Genomic DNA, 12324 nt, shown 5'->3' with positions numbered 1-12324 from the left:
ATGAATCAATTCACACATTAAGAAGCATCCAGTTGCCTGGAAAACATCAGTACAACATTGTGAGTTCCCTTAGGAGTCAAATGAACATATTTTGACTTCTATAATGTAACCACAGCCTTTTAATGTCCAAATAACTTTAACTTATCTGGCTAGTGGAAGACGGATAGAAGCCAGAGGTAACCAATATCATATTGAACAAAATACTGTGTGAATTCTCTGATGTGTATCCAGTTGACTTCTTTGTAAAGCACTTTCCACACACTGAACATGAAATTGGCTTCTCCCCTGTGTGAGATCTCAGATATATAACAAAATATGATTTAGTGCTATATTGTTTCCCATATACTGAACATGAAAATGACTTATTTGTGTTAATTCTCTGTTGTGAGATATTTGAATTAATGTTATAATGTTTCCCATATTCTGAAATTAAAACTAACTCAAACCCTGTATAAATTCTCTGATGTAAAACAAGATTTTCCTTAAAGAGAGTCTGTCAGCAGGTTTTTGCTGTGTAATCTGAGGATAGCATAATGTAGCAGCTGAAACACAGATTTCAGCGATGTGTCCCCTACTAAGCTGTGTGCTATTTTTTTTCCATACAATGAAGGTTTTATCCCCAGAAAATTATCACTGCTAGGACCACAGTGTATACGGTACAGACCAAAAGTTTGGACACACCTTCTCATTTAAAGATTTTTCTGTATTTTCATGACTATGAAAATTATACATTCACACTGAAGGCATCAAAACTATGAATTAACACATGTGGAATTATATACTTAACAAAAAAGTGTGAAACAACTGAAAATATGTCTTATATTTTAGGTTCTAGCCATATTTTGCTTTGATGACTGCTCTGCACACTCTTGGCATTCTCTTGATGAGCTTCAAGAGGTAGTCACCGGAAATGGTTTTCACTTCACAGGTGTGCCCTGTCAGGTTTAATAAGTGGGATTTCTTGGTTCATAAATGGGGTTGGGACCATCAGTTGTGTTGTGCAGCTGATAGTCCTACTGAATAGACTGTTAGAATTTGTATTATGGCAAGAAAAAAGCAGCTAAGTAAAGAAAAATGAGTGGCCATCATTACTTTAAGAAATGAAGGTCAGTCAGTCCGAAAAATTGGGAAAACTTTGAAAGTGTCCCCAAGTGCAGTTGCAAAAACCATCAAGCGCTACAAAGAAACTGTCTCACATGAGGACCGCCCCAGGAAAGGAAGACCAAGAGTCACCTCTGCTTCTGAGGATAAGTTTATCCAAGTCACCAGCCTCAGAAATCGCAGGTTAACAGCAGCTCAGATTAGAGACCAGGTCAATGCCACACAGAGTTCAAGCAGCAGACACATCTCTTCAACAACTGTTAAGAGGAGACTTTGTGCAGCAGGCCTTCATGCTAAAATAGCTGCTAGGAAACCACTGCTAAGGACAGGCAACAAGCAGAAGAGACTTGTTTGGGCTAAAGAACACAAGGAATGGACATTAGACCAGTGGAAATCTGTGCTTTGGTCTGATGAGTCCAAATTTGAGATTTTTGGTTAAAACCACCGTGTCTTTGTGCGACGCAGAAAAGGTGAAAGGATGGACTCTACATGCCTGGTTCCCACCGTGAAGCGTGGAGGAGGAGGTGTGATGGTGTGGAGGTGCTTTGCTGGTGACACTGTTGGGGATTTATTCAAAATTGAAGGCATACTGAACCAGCATGGCTACCACAGCATCTTGCAGCGGCATGCTATTCCATCCAGTTTGCGTTTAGTTGGACCATCATTTATTTTTCAACAGGACAATGACCCCAAACACACCTCCAGGCTATGTAAGGGCTATTTGACCAAGGAGGAGAGTGATGGGGTGCTACGCCAGATGACCTGGCCTCCACAGTCACCAGACCTGAACCCAATCGAGATGGTTTGGGGTAAGCTGGACCGCAGAGTGAAGGCAAAAGGGCCAAAAAGTGCTAAGCATCTCTGGGAACTCCTTCAAGATTGTTGGAAGACCATTTCCGGTGACTACCTCTTGAAGCTCATCAAGAGAATGCCAAGAGTGTGCAAAGCAGTCATCAAAGCAAAAGGTGGCTACTTTGAAGAACCTAGAATATAAGACATATTGTAGCGTCGGCGTCCCTGCCTCCTGCTAGGCAGGGACGCTGTTCCCCTCACCTCTCCGCTCTGTGCCCGGCGTCTTCCTCCCGCTCTGCTGGCAGTGCGCGCTGCTTCCCGGCCACGGTGCTTAGGGCGCGCGCACACGCTCCCCCTCTCTTAAAGGGGCCGCGCGCGCCGTCCTAAGGAGTCCCCGGCCAATGGCCAGAGGACTTCACCATATATAAGGCACCGCCTGCCCGCTCACCTGGGAGCGCTCGTCTGCTACCTGCCTGCTAGCCTACCTGGAGGCTCCGCCGTCACTTGCCGTGACCACCTGCCTGTCCAGAGACTCTTGTCTGCTCACCTGGGAGCGCTCATCTGCTACCTGCCTGCTAGCCTGACCACCTGCCTGTCCAGAGACTCTTGTCTGCTCACCTGGGAGCGCTCATCTGCTACCTGCCTGCTAGCCTACCTGGAGGCTCCGCCGTCACTTGCCGTGACCACCTGCCTGTCCAGAGACTCTTGTCTGCTCACCTGGGAGCGCTCATCTGCTACCTGCCTGCTAGCCTACCTGGAGGCTCCGCCGTCACTTGCCGTGACCACCTGCCTGTCCAGAGACTCTCGCCTGCTCACCTAGGAGCGCTCACCTGCTACCTGCCTGCTAGCCTACCTGGAGGCTCTGCCGTCACTAGCCGTGACCACCTGCCTGTCCAGAGACTGTCCCTGTCACTTGCCGTGAGTACCCGTCCTTCTACCCAGAGACTGTCCCTGTCACTTGCCGTGACTACCTGCCCTTCTACCCAGAGACTGTCCCTGTCACTTGCCGTGACTACCTGCCCTTCTACCCAGAGACTGTCCCTGTCACTTGCCGTGATTACCTGCCCGTCTTCCCTGGGAGCCACCCGCTTCCTTACAAGGACCGCCCCCTTGTATAGTTGCTCAGAGGTTCCGCCTCCCAGACCCGTTACACATATTTTCAGTTGTTTCACGCTTTTTTGTTAAGTATATAATTCCACATGTGTTAATTTATAGTTTTGATGCCTTCAGTGTGAATGTACAGTTTTCATAGTCATGAAAATACAGAGAAATCTTTAAATGAGAAGGTGTGTCCAAACTTTTGGTCTGTACTGTACGAACCCTGATCAGGCCATGCCCCCTCCTCTGATGATCAGCTTACTGTCAATAGACAATGTACACAGAAAGCTGTAGAGTGGGGGGGGGATTAGCTTTCTGAGCTCTGATACATCGAAAATCTCTGTGTCAAAACTTCTGCACACAATAACTTATACATTGTTGGAATCAGGGTCTCTTGTCCTACATAATGCTGTTCTCAGATGAGGGAGCAAAAACCTGGTGATAGATTCCCTTTAAAACTGAAATGTTTCTCATTCTGAAAATATAAATGGTTTCTCCCCAGTGTGACTTCTCTGATATCTAACATGTGAATTCAGTTTAAAGCTATTTCCACAATGTGAAGATTAAAATGGCTTCTACCCAATTTAAATTTTCTGATGGAGAACAAGAGCAGTGTGATGAAGAGTCACTACTCACTGACAAATCGTGAGACAGGGTAGTCAGGAGGTCCGAGGTCAGATACCAGGAGAGCGCGAAGAACAGAGGAGTAAGACAAAGGCGTGGTCAGGAAACAGTCCGGGGTCAAAAGACAGAAGGTTATGTAAAGACAATGGAGTAAAAGAAAACAAATAGTCAAAAGGCCAAGACCGCGGTCAGATACCTGAAGTCATAGAGTGTAAAAAGCAGGAAGGATAAACCTCAAGAATAGTCATAACAAATCCTAGTTCCAACAACAAGGTCAGAGGAAAGAGATATAGAGCTAAGCAAATACACCTAAGTTAAGCAAAGCTACAACTGACACGGACTACTAACAACTAGAGATCTAAATACCTTACAAATGATTAAGGATGGGAGGCACCTGTGTAAATGCCCACAGACTACACCAGATTGAGCAGCAGGGTTGTCAATCAATATGCTGACAACCCAGCACGCTCCAGCATCAGAACGGATGACTGAACGGTCACTTACAAAACCGAAAGTCCAGCACACTCACAGCTTCCCTCGGCCACAGTCAATGCCTAAAACGTGACAAGTAGTCTTGTTGATGAAAGGTTTCTCACATTCTGATATCTTATATGATTTGGAATGAAAATATTTCTCACATGCTGGGCATGAATATGGCTTCTCTGATGTATAACAAGTTTTGATTTCTGGTAAAAAGAATTTCCACATTATAAACAGGTATATGGCTTCTCCCCTGTGTGATTTCTCTGATGCACAAGAGCGAATTTAATGCTAAAAGATTTTCCACATTCTGAACATTAAAAAGGCTTTTCCCCTGTGTGATTTCATAAGCAACATTCTGAACATGAAAATGCCTTTTTCTCTATGTGAATTATATGATGTCTTGTAAGAGATGATTTTTGATGAAAACATTTCTCACATTCTAGGCATGAATATGGCTTCTCCCCTGTGTGAGTGTAACAAGAACTGATTTTTGTATAAAAAAAACATTTCTTGCATTCTGAACATGAATATGGTTTGTTTACAGGGTGGGTTGTTTGCTCTTTATCACCCTTTTATGATTTTTAGATTGCTTAACAGTTTTTGATCAGACCTGTTTAAAATGTTCAGACGATAGATCTTTGCTTTGCTCTTCATATGTATGTTGTGTTATGCCGTCATCTTCTGCTTTGAAATCTGAAGATATCTGATGTCCTTGTAATGTCCTGGAATAGTCATCTGCCAAAAACATAACCCGTATTAAAAGAGATGTCGAAATAAAAGAATCCAAAGGACAACTGAAAACATATTGATTGGTGGAAGTTCAACCATTTGGACCCAGGTTGATCAGCAGAACGATGAATTCTTGTCCATAATGAGACACTTTCATCCCAGTTACAAAGTGCAGCAGCAGGTTAAATGCTGCTTATTTCTGTGAGGTAACACATTTCCCTGCATGTTTTACCATAGTAGCGCATGTTTCTGCCAACTCACCAGTCCTGCCGCCCAGGGCTGTGGAGTCGGTAAGCCAAACGTCCGACTTAGACTCCCTCATACATGTCTTATGCTTAAGTGATAAATTTATTGCAGTAAAATGTTAACATCAGGCGGATTCATCTCAACTAAAAGCCTAGATCTTAGATGAAGAATAGAACAGACACTTATAGGACATTTCATAACTTTCCCAAATTCTTATGAAAAAATATTCAGCACATACTGCATTGAACTACTGTACCCAATTTATTATATATTTTAAGAGTCGGCGTCTGTCCATTTTATACCGACTCCACAGCCAAGCTTGCTGCAAGCCCTCCCCTGCCAGGAGCTATGGTATGATCAGACCATCTTCCTGTACGGTCAGACACAGCAATTATACAGTACATAGCAGGGGCACATGTATAAGATTATCTCGGCACAGGAATATTTTTTTTTCCAAAAATCCAATTGTGGATCTGTTTTTTTTTTGTTTTTTTTTTTATTAAAATGTACTTTGTTCGTGGGACAGCAACTTTTAGGTCCCCTATCATAAGGCTACAGTCAGCCAAACCCACCAATATCAGTGGGATCTGATCAGGGGCGGACACAGACTGCAGAGGGCCCCTGTGCAAGAAATATTTCTGGGCCCCCCACCTTCATAATGCAACAATGTTGTGTAAACATATAGATTATTATATTTATTACTAGTTTAGAACACAATTATAAAATCTAAACAATAAATGTAGGCTCGATATTGAAGAACTGAATATAACACAAAGCAGTCATGCCATTGATACGTCATATTTGGATGTGCTTATCATGGCCTATCACTTATCAAGTGGTCCAGACTCTCACTACTTTACATATTAGAGGAAATAATACTGTAGTTAGGAGAAATTAATTTTTTTTTCAGAACGCTAAGGGATTATCCGGAACGGTTTCTTTTTCTTTACTATGGGCCTATGAGCTAACTGGCAGATTGTTGGTAACTTCCTGCCTGTCCTACCCAATGCTGGCATAGAGGGGTCACAGACGGCTTCGGCTTTTAATTCTGCTGCTTCACATAAACAGAGCATCTTTTTTTTCCGGGCAGCTCTGTTAATGGGAGATCACTGCCAAGATCCTGATTGACACGGAGCTTCTCCCTGCAGAAGCCACTGAATCGCTGGAAGGAGTCGTCTGTGATCGCTGTCTGCCAGCAGAAATCGGCATTGAAATGAATATAGTTCTTTAAAGTGTACCAGTAATTTGATTTAGTATTATAACAATTTTCTTGTTAAATATACAATAGGCACTGTAAATAGCTTGTGATCGGTGGGCGTCTGGGTCCTGAGACCCCCAACAATTGCTCAAAACACCGCTCTGAAATACGCTGCTCTTGTAAGCAGCACACACATAGAGCAGTGCATGGGGTGAATAGTAATCCTATGGGTCCACACTCTGTGTACATACTGCTTATAACTGCAGCGCTAATCACATACAAGCGATCACGCGACCACCCACTTGCACTGGGAATCAGAACTGCAATTTATTTTAAGCAATGTAACAGGCTCAATTGTACTGTACATCGGCCAGGCAGAGACGCCGTCCCTCTCACCGCCGCGCCCCCTGTCCGGCGTCCACCAGGGCTCCTTTTCCTGCTGCTGCTGCCGGCGCGCGCAGCTTCCCGGGCACTGTGCTTAGGGCGCGCGCGCTCCCTCCCTCTTAAAAGGGGCCGCGCGCGCCGCTCTAAGGAGTCCCCGGCCAATTGCCGGAGGCCCTCCCATATATAAGGCACCTGTTCCAAAATGGAGGTGCCAGAGCAATAGTTGATGCACAGTGTTCTAACCTCTGCTTCAGCCCTGAGGTCCCGCTGCTAGTCTGACTACTAGTCCTGCCCGCCAGCCTGACTACTCTCCTGCCCGACAGTCTGTCTTCCATTCAGTCCGCCAGTCTGTCTATGGGCCTCATCCGCCGGCTTACCTGGAAGCACCTGCCTGTTACCTGTCAGCCTACCTGGAGGCTCCTGTCCGTCACTTGCCGTGACCACCTGTCTGCCTACCCGGAGGCTCCTGCCCGTCACTTGCCGTGACCACCTGACAGCCTAACTAGAGGCTCCTGCCTGTCACTTGCCGTGACCACCTGTCTGCCTACCTGGAGGCTCCTGCCCGTCACTTGCCGTGACCACCTGACAGCCTACCTAGAGGCTCCCGCCTGTCGCCTGCAGTCTCTGCCAGTTCATCTACCTGGACCTCTCGTCAGCCTGCCTGCTGTGCCCATCTGCAGTATCGGTCAGTCTCAGCCATCTGACCCGTGGGAGTCACCTGCTTCCTTACAAGGTCGTCCGCAGAGTAGCACCTGGTCCCTCTGCTCTGTCCCTCCTTGGTCACGGAGTCGTTAGCCGCCGTACGACCTGGGTCGGTCCGAGTTGATACTTAGTTACGCCCCTCTGGGTCCCTCCTTGCTCTGCAGCACAGAGGTTCCACCATCCGGATCCGTAACACCCTATATTAACCAGTGTACCAGGGGACTTCAGCAATTCTTCATACAGACTTATGGTGTATGTGAGATTGCAGTTTTCCCCTGCAGGGTACAGACTGCACTAGTGCATGTCACCGGCAGCCGCTGTGCACACAACTTGTGGATATGTGACCGGCACTTTCCACAGGAGACCACTGCTGCCAACATGTTCATATAGGAATTTTTGATTTCTTTAAAACAATACTATTCCAGAACTTCCACAGGAGAGGCTGCATGTCTTACCATCCTGCCAGTCTGGTACACACACAGTCGTCTTCTGCTGAAGCTTCCCGCACCAAGCTGTGACTCCCGGGCACAGAAGACACTTGAATATCATCCCGTCAGCAAGATGTGAAGGGGGGGGCCCTTTTATCATAATCTTGTGTAGAGTGTCTGCCTCTCCTGCTAAGTGTTAATACTGCTGACAGCTCTGTGATGGATCTCCTGGGCCCCCCCCCTGCTCGGGGCCACTGTGCAATTGCACCGGCTGCACAGGTGGTATGTCCACTCCTGGATCTGATGGAAGTCTAATGTGTTTAGGGACCTATCGACATTAGGATGTTAAGTAAGAAAAGAACTCCAGCCTGTTGAATTTCCTGCTACTTTTGTTTTCAAGGAAATACACCGCTGCCAGAGAAACGTCTGACAACAGCTCTCTCATCAAGAACAAAGAAGCACTTGGCCGAGCTGTGTGTTCCTATGTATAGAGAAGTCAGGAGAGATGGGGGTCAGATGAAAGATCATTTGGCCGACGGACATCTAATGTGTTTGGGAGCTTTTAGAATTTACTACCAAGAAAAGTGGAAGAAGGATTGTCATTATATTGGGAAGAATGTTCCAAACTGCATGCAACGTGTGATCTGTGCCGAATAGGAAAAACTCTTATACTATGCCTTGTTTTATGTATCAGACAGCATCTACTGCAACTGAAGAGGCTACGACCTCCAGAAAGAGTGTTCTGTTGGAATCTTGGTTATGAAACACTGGAGCAATAGGAAAGCAGAGCTTAAAGGCTCAGTCCTGCTCGGCTCACTTCTGCATTGGCAGGTGATCGGGGGGGGTCAACGGACATCATGCCTACTGATACCTTGTAGTACGCATGCCCGATCAGTAGGCATCAGTTGATGAGATGTCACCTGCCCCATATACCTCCTGATGCGGAAATAAGCAGAGCATAAGAAACCCTTTAGAATGGTAAAAAGCTTGTAGCACAGAATTTGGCCAGTATTTGAGCTCTGATTTTTGCTTGTCCCCCCTATTTAGAGCATTACAGAGTGAAAACAATTTAAAAAAAAATTGTCTGAATAGGCAATAATTTTAAAATCAGCGATCAATTAGAAGTTTTAAAATGACGTCAGTTATGAGAAGATTCCAAATTTCACCAATTTGACTAGAACCCCTACAGCTTTATATATCTGAAACTGCTCAGTTAAATTTAGCAACCTTAAAAGGATGAATCAGCTAGGGAGGAACAGGTCCATACGTCTAACCCTGATACAGTACTAAGTGGAAAAGTGTTATTGTCGGATGACTCTTTGAGGATGTCAGGCTCCATATCTCACCATCCACTACGGCTTCGAAAGTGAGAATACCATCATTTTATTGACAATCATCTTGGCTATCTCATACATAAATTTGACTTTAGCATATGATTAGTTTATGCAGATTCTTGCCATGTCACGGCATGATTACTGTTTTGCTCCTTAAAAAAATCTAAATTTTAATTATTATTGTAATATTAGTATTTTGTAAATCCACCTTTGGCTTTCAACACTGCCTGAATCCTTCTGAGCATGCTCTCTATAAAATTCAAATATGTCTCGACCAAAATTTGATCACAGGTCTCTTCTACATGTTCCCAAAGTTGGTGCCCACTGGTCGACTCACTTGGGTATGTACACAGTTTTTTCTTCAACTCTACCCATAAGCGTTTGATTGGGTTGAAGTCTGGGAACTGTGTAGGCCAAACCAGCATCTCTACCTCTTTATCATTGATCCATTTCTTTGCCAATCTCAAAGTATGCTTCGGGATGTTGTCCTGTTGCAACACCATGTGGTCCTTTTCATACCATTAAGACTCGAGGGTAAGAAGTAACTTGCCTTGTAGGATATTCACATATAGCTCAGCATTGAAATCATCATTGATGCCGATCAAGTATTCAACACCTTTGGCAGTGAAATAACCCCATATCATAAGGTTTCCTCCGCCGAACTTGACAGTTTCTTCAATTTCTCGATCCGTTAACCCCTTTTCCCTTTATTTCTTCCAGACCCACTTGCACCCATCAGAGCCTGGTCTATTGTATTTTGTCTCATCACTCCAAATCACCCATTTCCAATCTTCTACTGTCCACTTTTCATACTTTTTGCAAACTCAAGCCAACGCTTCTTATAACGATACTGAAGTCGAGGCTTCTTCACCTTTTTTTCCGAGACACCATTCCAGGCTTGTATAATGTGCTTGGATATCTGTGATCACACGATTAAGAAGCATATGAACCACCTCCACTGCCATGTTTGTCACGCCAGAACTGATAGACCTTGTGATGAGCCGACTTGTTGACTCCGATATTTTGCCTGGACGTCCACCTCTTGGCTTTTGAATGGATGGACAGACATCATTTCGTATTCTTCCAACTATCATGTCACTCACATGATGAAATGGATGATGCTGATTCTCTTTGCTTGGAAAATCTTTGCTTTGGGAATTAAACTAATAACACACTGCGCTTTTAGAGAATGTGAGAACAGATTGTATTTTGTAGTATACTGTAAGAAAAATATTTTTCCAATACTAGGAGCAAACAGTGACATGACAAGAATCTGCATAACTAATCATATGCTAAAGTCAAATCTATGTATGAGATAGCCAAGATGATTGTCTATAAAATGATGGTAGTCTCACGTTCGAAGCAGTAGTTGATGGTGAGATATGGAGCCTGAAAGTCAAAAATTCAAAATATTGTTACCCTTTTTGTTCCTCAGTGTACCTGGGTTTTAGACATCCTATTGAGAAAACACGGCTTCCATGTGGATGCATAATCTGAGACTTCACTACATTTAGTGGTTACTACTCACCTGAGTAATCATTTGTAGGAATCTCCTCTTTACACTGCTCATCACTTCTCATATATATCTCTGTTGTATTAATATGGGTCAGATCCTTACCCTGAAACAAATATTGTTAAAGTCACAGACAGATGGAGAAGTCAAATCTATGATCAGCTCTAATCCTGCCATCTCCACCATTCTCATTACACAAGTATAAAACATACAACACTGGTGGGTAAAACAAGACTGAAGACAAGACCTTCACAGCAGTCTAAACATCATAGGAGAGATCATATGACACCTTATCTCCATCTACCTGGTGATTCTGAGGAACATTTGGATTTTCTTGTTTAAAGTCATGCAAAAGAAGAGGATGAGGACATTTCTCTGGTGTTGTCCTCTCACTGGCTACAGCTGGAGGAAACACAAAAAAGTAACTGAATTCATTCTTTACATACAGATAATTATATGCTGTGTGTATTTACTTCTGTATATTACCTGGTGATTTGAGGGGCTGAAGAACCTCCATCATCACGCACTTGTACAGATCTTTGTGTTCTTCTAAATACTCCCATTCCTCCATGGAGAAATAGACGGTGACATCCTGACACCTTACAGGTACCTGAAACATACAATGATAAGGTCATCCCCAAATCCCTTGCATTACTGTATAATGTCCCAGCATTCCCAGTAGTGTCACCTCTCTAGTCAGCAGCTCAATCATCTTGTAGGTGAGTTCTAGGACCTCCTGGTCAATGAGGTTCTCATGTATCAGGGGGTGAGGTGGAGGTCCCATAATTGGGCTCAGGGCTCTTCCCCATCCCTCAGACACAGGGGCCTGACAGCGCTCACTAGAGGTCTTCTTCACTACTGTGTAATCCTGGTTATGGAGAGACACATTAATAAATCTCACTACAGATATTTCCAGAGTCTTCACCTCTCCAGTTCAGTCCATCTGTTATTCCCATAGATAAGAATGATGTAATGTGACATCATCAGAATCTCTCACCTCTCCAGTAAGCCGGAAGAGGATCTCTAGGGTGAGGTGTAATATCCTCTCTGCCATCTTGTCCCGGTCCCCATTCATCCTTAACGGGTCAATCAAAAAAATTCTCTTGTATAGACTCCCAATGAGAGGATTAAATATTGTAGGGACCTGAATGGGAAGAAAATGAGACGAGGTAACATCAAAGAATTACTGGTTATAATAAAGTGGAAACATATAAAGGAGATATAACGTGTAGAATTTACACTTTAGATGTTACTACCATTAATTATAAGTTATCAATGTGTGGTTACTTAAAAAGGTTTCTAAGTGGAAACTGCTTCCATCGTCTGAAACCTGGCTTTGCGGAATTTTCTCCACAATTTTGATTTGCAATGAACAAATTTATGCAAATAAAAAGTCAAATTGTCTAGAAAATATTCAAGTCTGGGAGTTCCCCTTGGAGTAAATTAAACACGTTTTGAGCTCTATAATGCAAACACAGGCTTTTTAATGTCCAAATGACTTCAACCTATCTGGCTAGGAAAAAACGGAGGAAACCAGAAGTAACTAACAGAAGATTTAACAACCTACTGTAGTATCAGACGTTGTAGGCTACCTAAATTGTACGGTCAAAAATTTTCCATTTTGAGGGAGGCAGATGCATGCATTGCTGTTATTTATAGACAGGCAGTGCAAACGGAAGAAGCTGTTGTATT

At 43.9% G+C, this 12324-nt stretch overlaps 1 pseudogene; it reads right to left on the bottom strand.

Annotated features, from left to right (window-relative positions):
- LOC141271436 (uncharacterized) overlaps positions 1-12324 on the bottom strand; it is a 116687-nt pseudogene that overhangs the window by 32475 nt on the left and 71888 nt on the right.

Source organism: Phyllobates terribilis, unplaced genomic scaffold, assembly GCF_046119375.1.
Source record: "Phyllobates terribilis strain yellow unplaced genomic scaffold, ASM4611937v1 Scaffold_5__5_contigs__length_657084704, whole genome shotgun sequence".
NCBI classification, from domain to species: Eukaryota; Metazoa; Chordata; class Amphibia; order Anura; family Dendrobatidae; genus Phyllobates; species Phyllobates terribilis.
Note: the sequence above shows the minus strand (reverse complement) of the source record. Positions and strands in the feature narration are given on the sequence as shown.